Raw genomic sequence first — 14,094 nt, 5'->3', positions numbered from 1 at the left:
TCACGAAATTTTGCACAAGTGCTCTTTAAAGTTCCTCTATCAGAAAGGGCGCTGGCCACGCAAAAATTTAATATGGCGGCCAAATTCCAAGATGGCGGCCAGTATCGACAGATTTTGGCTAATTTTTCACTAGAATGGCATGTATTTGCTTCTAGCAATATGGTAAACTCTTCCATACTATTTCTTGTGAATATTATGTTTCTGTAGCTTCCCAGTACAGTTTACCTTAAATATGGGGGCTATATGGCTGCCAAGAAAAGGTAGAAACAATAATTATAATGAGAAATAATGCCCGTTCAACAATTATCGTTTAAGCATGGATCTTGGTTTCTGTGGTTTTAGATCCTAATGAGGCCATCTCTTTCGAATAACTCATCAATTTTGAAGGAAAATTAATAAATGTAAAAGAGTGTATGTCTGCACACAACCAGGCACACTGGTGACATCACTGCTGTGTAACTCAGCATGGGGTTCAGTGCCAGCTAATCCAGCTTTACTAATCCTGTAGTCTTAGACTAGTAGTTGTAGTATAGTTTAGTTTAGTGTCCCAAATGCTTTCTAACAGCCCCAGACCAGCTATAGTTAGATAGCCGCACCTGAATAGACAGGATGTGCCAGCGGGAGAGCCGAGCCAAGGGTATGGGGGCTGTACATGATGGTTCATGTACTTACCCGGATGGTGTACAGATCACACGGGACTTAAATGGCACTGGATGAATGATCGGGCTAGGTGTAGGGAGACCGAACCTAGTTGAATCCCATACAGGAATGTGTGCTTTGTTTAAAGGTGGTAAAGGATAACCCCTCGGCCTTAATCAAAAGTGAAATCATGGCAGAATGTGATGCCAATCCAATATTGAGCAGTAGAAAAACAAACTGGAGTTTGTGTTGTCTTTGTCAGAAGGACAAAAGAGGTGAGCACTTGACATCACCTCCAAGTCATCATGTCCTAGACCATGATGGGTACACAATGCTGGCAAGGAACATTCCCATGTTCAGTGAAATTAATGAAATGCCACTGATCAGGCTCATTCTGTTGCTACGATCAAACACGTGATGCAGAAAGTGCAGGATGTCACTGATTTTCTGAACCCTGGCCAGATACCCATAATCACAGCTGATCAGCCAATCTATGCCGTAGCAAAGCAGGTGCAGTGGCAGTGGCCTGATCAGTATGGCGAAGACAAGTATCTGGTAATGTTTGGTGGTCTGCACATTGAGATGGCAGCAATGACATCTCTTGGTACTCTCTTCATGGCAGTGGTTGGACAGGAGCTCTGGTGGAGGCAGGAGTTGCTTCATCTGGAACTGCAGAATCCTTCCTGTCAGCTGCAAGTGTAACCAGGACACGGCAGATGCACCAGGTTACAGCCTCTAGTTTGTACAAACTCCTGAGGACAGCATACACTGACTACTGTGCTGAGAAAGCAAACAACAATGAGCAGGCATTAGAGTTTGAGGAGTGGTGTGACCTTCGAAGACAGTGAGTCCACAGTTCCACTTCTGGCACATGGTGTTGTCTATGGAACTTGTGATATTCCTACTGATCAGGTCCTTCCGTGAGGCCAATTTTGTCCTCTACTGCCAGGCATTGCATGAGCTGATACCCTACTTCTTTTCCAACAATAATACAAACTATGCTCGTTGGCTGCCTATTCACCTCAGGGACATGCTTACCCTAGAGAGTTCACACCCAGAGTTGCACAAGGAGTTCAAGGCTGGCAACTTTGTTGTGCACAAGACCAGTCGCCAGTTCTCAGCAATGGCTCTTGACCAAGCTCATGAGCAGACCAATGCCTTTATAAAGGCTGATGGCGGAGCCGATTGGGCTGACTGAAGATCCGTCAGCACTCAGAAGATGGATGGTGGCTGGCCCAGAGATCATCCGCTTGGTGTCTGCATACGAAACAGAGGTTCAAAGTAAGGAGTCTAATGAGCAGACAAATACACCATGAACAAACACCTCATGCGCAGAAGACATTCTTGAGAGAGTCAGCAAGCTGTCATTGGCTTTGCAACACTTGGGAAGTCCTTTTCAGGAAGAGAGGCAGGATCTGTATTCCATTGACAACAAAGACATTGCCCACCCCAGCTCAGCAGAACTTCTACAGACACACCTTGACAGAGGCCGCACTAAATTTCAGAAGTTTTCAGACTCTTTGGCAAACAATGCAGTCTCCTTCTATGAGCCGATAAAGAAGAACAGAACTGACTTCATCAGGCAAGAAGCTGCCCTGTAGAACAGTCAAAGCAGAAACTTGAAGGAGGATTGCCAGCTTTTCTCAAAGCTATTTATATCCTGTCAGAGCCGTGAATGTGATCTGCAGGAATTCTTCCAGCACGAGAATCAAACATTCCCAGCTTCCCTTAGTGAGGGTGGTAGGCTGTACACATGTCAGAAGTCTCAGCTGACCTCGGTCCTGGAGAGTCATGTTACACTAGAAGACAAAGAACCAAAGACTGATGTCCTCATTGTAGATGGATCAGCTTTGGTCCATGCCTTGCCACCAAAGAAAGGAAAGACCTTTGAGGGCTATGCACTTTGCGACTTCTTGCCTGTGATACAATCCTATAGCAGCAAGTACACATCATCACATCTTGTATTTGATGTATACAATACATCCAGCCTCAAAGCTGAGACCAGGCTCCAACGTGGTCAAGGAGGAAGGCAAGGTGACAGACAAGAACACAATTCCATCCAACTGGCGCAATTTCCTAAGACACGATGCCAACAAGACAGAGTTGTTCCAGTTCCTGGCAGACAAAGTTGCCCAGATGTCTGCCACAAATGTTGTCATTGCACGAAAGGGTCTGCTGTCCTCAGCACTCATGAGGGCTAGTCTTCAGGGACTGGAAAAGTGCTCTCATGAGGAAGCTGACACCCGCATCTTTCTCCATGCCAAATATGCCACAGAACATGGAGCCAAGACCATCACGGTTAAAGCAAATGACACAGATGTTCTTGTCGTTGCAGTCAGTGCTTTCTCCACTCTCCACAATCTAGGGCTAGAGAAGCATGGTGGCATTTGGCCAAGGCCAGAGCCTGCGCTGGATTGCTGTGCATGACCTGTGCAACTCTCTGGGCCAGGAGAAGGTGAATGGCATGCTTCTTCTTCCATGCGTTCACAGGCTGTGATACAGTGTCAGCCTTCCGGAGCAAGGGCAAGAAGACCGCCTGGCAGACATGGAACATCTTTCCAGAGGCCTGGAGGTTTGTCATACTTATGTATGAAAGATCCAGCACTGCTGGCACTGTGGATGAGGCTAGACTTGATATGTTTGCCAGAAAACAAAGGGCATATGAGGCCATTCCACCAACCAGGGGAGCTCTCCTCCAACACACCAAGCGTGCTGCGCACCAGGCTGGTTGTGTGTGGGGCAGGCCACCCAGTGTCAGCCACAGCCAGAGAACCCTGCTGGAGTGGGGATGGCAAAAGTCTGGTGAAGCATGGCAAGTCCTCTGGACAACCAACTCACCCTTAGCCAAGAGTTGCCAACAGCTTACCAAATGTGGATGCAAAGCAGGCTGTCGGGAAAGGTGCAAGTGCTACAAGCTGGGTCTTCCTGCACAGCTCTGTGCACTTGCAAATGTGAAGTCTAGATAAATATTGCCCTCTTCAGTAGATAATCTAGCTTGAGCATCCAATGTGTCATGCTATGCCTACCTTCTTATCCTCGAATTTTTCAAAGGTGTAGGTTGAGAGACCTATACATAGATTGGCTATGCTTAGTCCGTATTTCTCTTCTTTTCTTTTTATGGTTACAGTCTTAGACACAATGTTGTATGACCATACCATTACTATTTCAGTTGAAAATAGCATATTAGTTAAACTGTCTGATCACATGAATATACCATTAAATAAAAACAGTTGGTCTCTATGTCTGCTAGCGCTGTGGATAGAAAAAAAAAAGCTTTTATGGCAACCATTTTGTACGCCATCTTGGTTACAATTCATTTAGTATGGGTTTTCAATAAAATGTGGTATGGAACATTTTATAACCTAAAAGTCGAGGTTTAAAAAAAAAAACTGGCATATTCCATCCAATAGATGCTCCCAAACCAGTGAATCTCAACATAGATGGTGGCCATTTTGAAAAATAGCCGCCATCTTGGATTTTCAGGTGGCCAGCGCCCTTTTCTAAGAGAGCGTAGTCTTAGGAATGTTTGTGCCAAATTTCATGCTTGTTTCACTATCTGAACGATTTTTACAGCAATCTGCTGCACTATTACCTTTCGAGAGGATCACCTCAGGTGTCATTCTAATAAGAATTCTTCAGACTGTATGAGTGTTCTTGCAAAGAAACAGCCGGACAGGCAAACAAGCAGCAAAAACAAAACCAGACAAGCAAACTAAGAACCTATAAACCTACAGACAGACAAACAAATAAATCTAACAAAAAGGCAACTTGAGGAAGTGAAGGCAAAAGTATTTCCTTTTGCCAAAGAAGAGTGAGAGGAATTAAAGCCAAACAAAATACTTCACTGAAAAAGAGCGAAGTGAGTAAACTGTTGCCAGGGCAGACTCCAAGAAGTACCAGCAAGGACATTCATTCGCTTCGGGACCTTTGATGCAAGTGTGGCATCGACAATGGCGTTTGAATGCACATTTCTGTTCTAGCAGTGAAGACTGACACCAAATCTGAAGAGGAGAAGGCCGTGCAACTTTCAAAAGAAATCTGTCATCCACATGTACTTCGTATATCTGATGCAATATCCGTCAGTAGTTGAATATTTATTGTCTTAAGAGTAAGATGTTTAATTATTATTATTATTATTATTATTATTATTATTATTATTATTATTATTATTATTATTATTATTATTATTATTATTATTATTATTATTATTATTATTCTAAATCAAAACAAACATTTACAAGAACATGTTGGAAAAAGAATTAACTTGAAAAGTAAATCTCCAGCCTGACATATTACAATGCTTATATGAGGGAAGAGAAACCAAATGTAAGTTAACAAAACATGAATAAAAACCACAATCGTCATCGTTTCCCAAATCAAGTAGGAAAAGAATGTCATAACGAGAATTCTGAGGAAATTGGCCTTAATTAAATCATTGTAGGTCTATGCTAGAATCGTTGCAAAATCTGAAGTAAGAATGAGGACGATATATATATATATATATATATATATATATATATATATATATATATATATATATATATATATATATATATATATATATATATATATGTATATATATATGTATGTATATATATATATATATATATATATATATATATATATATATATATATATATATATATATATATATATATATATATATATATATATATATATATATATATATATATATATATATATATATATATATATATGTGTGTGTGTGTGTGTGTGTGTGTGTGTGTGTGTGTGTGTGTATCCCTCACTCCTCTCGGCATAATTGTTGTATTTCACTCTACAGACGGACAGACAAGCAAACCAAGACAGTTACAGAGAGATCCCTTTCTTTACAAAGAATACGGATCCATCTTTCCAAACTCTAACCACTTTTTGCCAATCCGGAGTCCATCTTTTGGTAAAATGTTCGTTAAACCCACACTTAAATTTTTACACGATTCTGCCGAAACAAAGAGATAAACACGGAAACAGACGCAGAGAGAAACAAGGAGATAAACACGGAAACAAACAAGAAACAGGGAGAAACAAGGAGATAAACACGAAAACAAACAGACAAAGGGAGAAGCAAACAAACCGAGTCACAAACAAAACCTCCTCAAGCTTTGTCTACGGAGGTGAAAAGGGAATGGCCAGGTGGGGAATATCTAATGAGAGAGAAATTGGCTTTTATATTAGAAACATTCAAGAAGATTATATCAGTTATGGAAATGAACCTTGAAATTCAAAAAGGATAAATGGAAAACAGTGCAAAAGAGTACCCAACATGGGGCCACGAAGCTACATGAACCATTAAATTCAGACGACACATGCAATGTCAGCAACAAAGAGGGCCATGCTTAAAGGCTCCCAGCTATTGTGTATAAATGATACAAATGAACCTTGAAATTCAAAAGCACTCTAAAAAAAGTCTTCAGCATGAAGGCACACTGCAATATGAACCTTGAAATCCAAAGATGATCCATAAATGACTAGCAACAGCCGGGGGCAAGACTGGGGTCGTCAGTGCGACCTTGATCTAAGGGAGCCTTCAGATTTCTTCGAGATGTTGACAGCAGTCGGCCAAATGCCATCAAGTCCGTGTTAGAGGATAATGGACAGGAACAAAAGAAGGCATTACAAAATTCACAAACCTTATGTCACAGTTCCTTGTAAATGTGACTAAATGGAAATGAAACTCAGTATATACACTAACAAACTCTGGATCTCTAATGTAACGGAGAAGAGATGTCTAAAAACCTTCATATATATATATATATATATATATATATATATATATATATATATATATATATATATATATATATATATATATATATATATATATATATATATATATATATATATATATATATCAGCAAAGGTGAAGGATCATTCCATTATTCCTTTCAAGGTACTTTATTGTTGCTGGACGTTTCAGGACTAATTGACTAATCCTGAATTTTCATGTATACGAGAACATGCAAAGAAATGCAAATATGACATAAAACTACAAAGATTTTAAAATTATAGGCCAAACTCCTAACGAACAATATTTAGCAATCTTGAAACACTTTTATTAAACAACTAGTTCCACAGTTAAACACCCAGTCTTCCTCAACACCTCTGTATCTGTAAAATTAAGTCGACCTATTAGTCACTGGTCTGTGCCTTCAGCACCTTATGGTAGTTACTCCTCCCTATCCTTTGTACTTTACTTTTATATTATTTGTATATATGTATAAAGTTTTTTTTTTTTTTTTTACTTAATTTTAGTCCGAGTTTTTATTTTAACAACTTTTATTTTTATAGCTTGAAAAATGGGACTTTAGTCCTGAAACGTCGCAGCAACAATAAAGTAACGGAAAAGGAATAATGGATTGATCCTTCACCCTAACCTGCTGATGTCTAATAAATCCTCTCAATCTCACTATATATATATATATATATATATATATATATATATATATATATATATATATATATATATATATATATATATATATATATATATATATATATATATATATATATATATATATATATATATATATATATATATATATATATATATATATATATATATATATATATATATATTATATATATATATATATATATATATATATATATATACATATATATATATTATATATATATATATATATATATATATATATATATATATATATATATATATATATATATATATATATATATATATATATATATATATATATATATAGTATGTATGTATGGATGTGTGTATGTATATGTATATATAGATATAGACATAATGTAAAATAATAAGGAGTAAACCATCTGTAGATCTCCTCCGAATCTTTGAAACATGTTCCCATAAATGGAGAAAAAATCAGTCTGCAGTTGTCTCATTCTCTCCCCGGCTGTCGTCATTAATGCTCCATTGCCATTCCATTCCCTCAACCTTAAAAGTCGCGTCGTCAATTTCCAGGGGTCGTTTCCCCCTTTCCCCTCAGTCAACTTTTTTCCTCCGACGTTTTTCTTCCAACTTCCGACTCTGCTGTCTGTTGCTAAGCGCTTGAATGACTTCCTTCGCCAAAGCACCGTTTATTTCTCTTCCTTGCGGTTTCCTTTTACATGTTTGGGAAGGCATCTATAAACAAGTGTGCTGTTTATATATAAATGAGTTTTTTTTTATTTTTCGCCCTGACTTGTTTTTAGACAATTCAGAATCTACAAATATAACAGCAATTACTTGTATCAACAGGTTTATATTTTGTTTTCACACTGATATCCCATCTCTCTCTCTCTCTCTCTCTCTCTCTCTCTCTCTCTCTCTCTCTCTCCTAAAGGTTGACAGGGCAGGCTATTCCCTGTATTCGCCTCACATCCCTTGCTCTTGGGTAATTTTTTCGTAACCTTTTTCCCCTACGCGACGCTGCCGGCTTATCTATTCAGAGTATTTCCCTGTATTTTCCATCTAAATTGATATTATATCGGAAAACCATAAAGCCCTTTAAAAGGGAATAATGTCGTAAAATAAAAAAAAAAGTAGTAAAATAAGGAATCTACAAATATAGATGGATGTTACTTTTAATTAAGAAAGAAGCTAAAAGGTCACGGAAGAGATCCAGTGAGTTCACATAAGAATAAAAAGTCCTTTTGTGAGGAATGACCAGTATCAGGTTTATTAGGAAAATAAAATGTAATTTATAAAAAAAAACTGCTGTGTGTTGACAATAACAAAAGACTGACTTAGCCTTCCTTGCTGTTATGTTAAGAGACCCGTGAACCAACAATTTCTCACCTGTTTCATGGGAACACACGATGCTGTTATCTTGGCATCCCACTTTTCCTTGTCTTTTCCTCAAGCCTCGGCAGGAAACTGAATCCTGTGTTGCCCTTCAAACCTGGTGTCCTGAACAAATCTTGGCTTCGCTTTACGTGATATACCATTTCTCCTTTCTTTGTTCCCTTCACAAAGCAACAAATCATCTTCCAATACTTTATTACCAAAAGGAAAATGTCCTCATGTTTTCGTCATTCTATTGTGTCCCACTTATCTTGAATACTTTCCCGACTCTCGAAGGAACCCTGAGGAGATCGTGAGGAAGTCCGTAGGCATTCGGTAAGGCTTGGGCGACTTTCTAACGGACACTTTTTGAGGATCACCTGTGATCTGGAGATCGTATGAATTCGGGACCCAGTTTGCAAGTGAAGGAAAAGTGGGGAGCAATAAATGGCCCGCGCTGAGCAAAATAATGTTGCAGTAAAGTATCTGTACTGTTTAGGCCAAAAGAATTTTTTATTAGAGAAAAATGGGAAGACAGAAAATTAACTCAAAGTGTATAGCAAAAACTTAAAAACTTTTATTTGAATAAAGATTGAATTGTGGAAAGAGATAAGAAGTAAACGAAAACGGCCATATTCTAGGATCAGTTGTTTTAATGTTTTGTGCATCACCATAACACCTGCACAAACAATGTTCAAACACCGATAGTTGCTGACGATGACGTCCCAATAGACACGAAGGAGAGGAAATCGTTAATGGAATGGGTCTGAACACGCTCTCTGACAATAACCTAAAACCATCGCGTCTGCTGCATACCACTAATAATATAGTTACTTCACTGGTGTATTGTAGGATACACAACGAAAATGGTGCAGTGGAGGAAAGCAGAACTCTGAAAATCATGCGATTCATTCCCTTACCCTTTGTATCTTCGCAGTATTTGAATTTCCTTTTCAAACATGGGATTCCAGAGTTCCCGTGAGGGAAAAGGCGCAGAAATTGGTTTTTTACGCTCCCTTGTTATAAATGATGAATGGAGGAGGAATATAGAATTTAGGCCAAAGGCCAAGCGCTGGGACCTATGAGGTCATTCAGGGTTGAAAGGGAAATTGACAGTAAAAGGTTTGAAAAATGCAACAGGAGGAAAACCTCGCAGATGCACCAGGAAACAATTGTCAGAGAGGGTAGAAAGTCAGATGGAAGAAAGAGAATATGAACAGAGATACAGTAAAAAGAATGAAAGAGGTTGCAGCTAGGGGCCGAAGGGACGCTGCAAAGAACCTTAAATAATGCCTACAGTGCACCACGTGAGATGCACTGACGGCACTACCCCCTACCGGATTTATAAATGATGGAATATAATATTTAATGGGGATTACGAGAAAATGATAAAGTAAGAGAGATGTATATTGAAGATGAAGAGCAAGTCTAAAGGACAGTGATATGGTTCCATTATGCGCGAAGAGTCTCAGTGAATGACTGACTCAAATTGGACTTTGTAGGTTGGAAGACATCAGCGGAAATTTAGAAAAACTAATAGTTAAATAAAAGCAAAAGTGTCAGCCATTCTCTTTTTTCACATAATTTCTATCAATATTTTTCAGCCGTGGGTATACTCTGGTCATTAAAATGTTGAAACTTACTTCCTTTTTGGGAACCTGAACCACCGATTTATGATTTACCAGGCCTACCTGGTGATATAACAGGAACTTGCCCAGAAATGCTCCTGCATAAATTTTAGAATCATAGATGGCACACTGTACTCACTCCCTGCTTCATCAGCACTGAGAAGACATTTTATAATCTTTCTCTAAAGCACCCAAGTGATTTAAGAAAGCATCATTAGCAGACGAACCACCTGGGAAAGATGATGGAACAAGCTTTCTCTTTGGGGATTTGAACAGCTGACCCATGACTTACAGGGCCAACATCCACTCAGTCGCACATTGAAATGATGCAGTGTTAGGGAAGTATATGACAGGGCAGCGGTTCAATCTCCCCAAAGAAGGGGTTTGTCTAATCTGTTTCTAGGCTAAAATAATTGATTATAATGAAATATTCATAGTACCCCCCAAAAATAAGGAAAAATGATAATGCAATAAAGTCTGTTCTCATTACCACTTTAATTAATCGTCCTGTTCAGCCGTGGAGCAGCGACTAGCTGGCCATCGATTTCCAGATTTCCTGGAAGCTGAAATAATCTGGATGTAATTACAATAACCTTCTGAGGCCCTTCAACCTCAAAACTTTCCAGCAGCCGCGAGTCAAAACTTGAGGCAATTAAGTCCCTCTAATTGGGGCTTGTCTGGTTCGTAAGAACTCGTTGACTGTTTCCGTAGCTTTTGAAACTGTCTCTTACCGAGAATTCAGGGAACAAGTTCTGATTTTTCACATTACGAAAAGTATCAGAGAAAATTTTTCTGCTAATTCATTCTTTCTCTCTTATGAAGCCTCTTGTGTAAATGACTTTTCGGATGTAGCCGAACATGTCTTTGAACTAATATGATTTATATTCATATTTATCTGGTAATTTTTCTTATTGTCAATCTTTAATACTTATATGAAGTAAAATATTTACAATTTTCAATGTTCCTAATCGTATATCACATAATATAGCAATCTACAAACAAAAAAAAGGCAAAGGAAAATGCCTTTTTCATTACATCCTTATGGTTGTGTTTACAGATCACGTCTATCTTCTTACTGGGTACTTGTAAAAGCTATTCCTGACGGTTATATATTATATGTCATACATTTTTGACACGTTCATATTGGAGTAAATACCATACGATAAAATCTTCGTAACTGAACCTTCGATGATTCTACTCTCTCTTAGTATAAGAAGAAAGTCTCCAAATCAAGGGTTAATTATTGTGACTGCATTTGCCCTCTTGACAGACGGCACACACGCTTATAGAGAGAGAGAGAGAGAGAGAAAGAAACATATTTTCAAGTTTTATTTTCACTCCAAATCTTTTATTATAAACCCTCCTGAGATAAAAAAAAAAAAAAAAAAACAGGATTTAGCAATTCTGGTGGTGTTTTTCTAATTGATATGAAATGGGAGCCTTGAAATAGAATATAGTTAGATAAGCAGATGGATTTTGAGGCTTTATTAAACACTCCATATGCTTTCGGCTGGGATTCCGGGCGGAGGGCGAAATTTGACAACAAAATAGGTCAAGAAAGGGGTTCTCTTGCATATTTGTGTGTGCGTATGTGCGTCATATGGTACATGCAAAGGTGACAATGTTTTTGTGCAAAGAGAAATATGCAGGTAGTATCCTCTTGCATAAATTATTGAAACTGAAAGAAACGTAATTAAAATGAGAGACAATACCATATATATATATATATATATATGCAGGTAGTATATATATATATATAAATTATTGAAACTATAAAGATATATATATATAATATAAAATATTTATACATATATATACATATATATATAATATATATATATATATATATATATATATATATATATATATATATATATATATATATATATATATATATATAATATATATATATATATATATATATATATATATATATATATATATATATATATATATATATATATATATATATAAATATATATATATATATATATATATATATATATATATATATATATATATATATATATATATATATATATATATATATATATATATATATATATATATATATATATATATATATATATATATATATATATATATATATATATATATATATATATATATATATATATATAAATATATATAAATATATATATATATATATATATATATATATATATATATATATATATATATATATATATATATATATATATATATATATATATATATATATATATATATATATATATATATATATATATATATATATATATATATATATATATATATATATATATATATACCATACCATATAAATAGAAATCGGACCTAACCCATAAGAATCCACTGTTTAGATGTCCGAAATCTATTTGCATTTCCTGCCCTTATGGTTTGAGCTAGAGTTGGCTGGTGATATCTGGCAACTGTCCTGTGCTAGTGTGTGTGGGAGGTGTGTGCCTCAGGACTCAGTGCTGACCCAGACAGCAAATGCAAAAGTTATTGCTTTGATTTGCTCTGCCCCAAGATCCCAGTATTTGGACTGGAGCACTTCTTGCCTTTTAATTCTTTATATATTCCCTAAATATGGGTCATGCACACATGAATAAGGAGGAGAAGGCTTGCATATTAGCCTGGAGGCAAGAAAATGTGCCTATTAAAGAAATCTGTAGATGTACTGGCCGAGCAAAGTCAACCGTAATGTTGCTGCTGGCTGCCACTCGTGACCTACCACCCAACGTTGTTCCCCCAAGAAAACCTTATCCTGGACGCCCACGGAAGACTTCCAAGGCCACTGATCATCTTCTTGTGAGAGAACTACGTAAAACCCTTGTCTTACAGCTTCTCAGCTAAAAACAAGTCACCCACTCCTCGTAAAAGATGTATCAATGCGCTGCATCCAACACTGTCTCCAGAAGGACCTTCAGCTGCCCATCCGCCGTGCTGCACGCAAACCTCTTCTGACAGATCGTATGAAGAAAGCTCGACTGAATTTCGCCAAGAAATACATCCACTGGACAGCTGATGACTGGAGGAAGGTCATGCGGTCAGATGAATCACCATTCCAGTGTATTCAGGGCTGTTCTACCACAGTAAGACGGCCATCTTCAGTCAGCAGATTCGACCCTGCCTACACAGTTGCCACCATCAAGCACCCCGAATCTGTCATGATTTGGGGATGTTTCAGTGGTTTAAGAGGTCCTCCCAAAAAATGTTACAATGAATTCTGACCGCTACATTCAAGTTCTTGAAGATCACCTCCTGCCTTCATATGAGACTCATGGCTGCACTGTCTTCATGCACGATGGTGCTCCATGTCATAAGGCCAAGAAAGTTACCAAGTGGCTCACTGATCACAATATTGAGGTCTTACAGTGGCCTGGTAACAGTCCTGACCTCAACCCAATCGAAAATGGGTGGAATGTCATGAAAAAGAAGCTTCAGTCGTGCAACACATCATCCCTCATGCCCCTGCAACAAGAAATTGCCACAATCTGGGAGAATGAAATGTCTTTGCAATACTCCCAGAAACTGGCTGACAGCATGCCTAAACGACTCAAACTTGTTCTTAAAGCCAAGGGGAATATGACTAAATATTAAAATAGGTGCTACTATTCTCTATTATGTTTGTTTTATTTATTTCCTTGATGATAACCATGTTTATGCTACCAGTTGCCAAGTAGGTCAGATTTCTATTTGCAGTGACTGTATATATATATTTACGAATTTCCTGGGGTTAGGTGATTTCTAGAGATTTTTACAGGCGGGCGGCAATGGAAACTTTATTTATTTGGCCTTGGAGTTCTGACTTACGTAAAGGGAAATCGTAAAACAACGAAGAACAATGGATGATTTTAGGAGCTGAAGGCTCTGCTTCATTAGGAAATGTTACATAAACACTTGGGATAAATTAAGGAATTATATTTACAAAAGAAAAGCATTAGAAGGGAAAATGGGTAATTGAATTGTTAAAGGGCTTGCAACGCCTGAAGATCCTCTTACTGCAGTCTTGAATAAGGGCAAGGCACAGTCCAAGATGAGTCCACTGGG

The sequence above is a fragment of the Macrobrachium rosenbergii genome, chromosome 23, assembly GCF_040412425.1.
Source record: "Macrobrachium rosenbergii isolate ZJJX-2024 chromosome 23, ASM4041242v1, whole genome shotgun sequence".
NCBI classification, from domain to species: domain Eukaryota; kingdom Metazoa; phylum Arthropoda; class Malacostraca; order Decapoda; family Palaemonidae; genus Macrobrachium; species Macrobrachium rosenbergii.
This window is presented reverse-complemented; position numbering follows the sequence as displayed.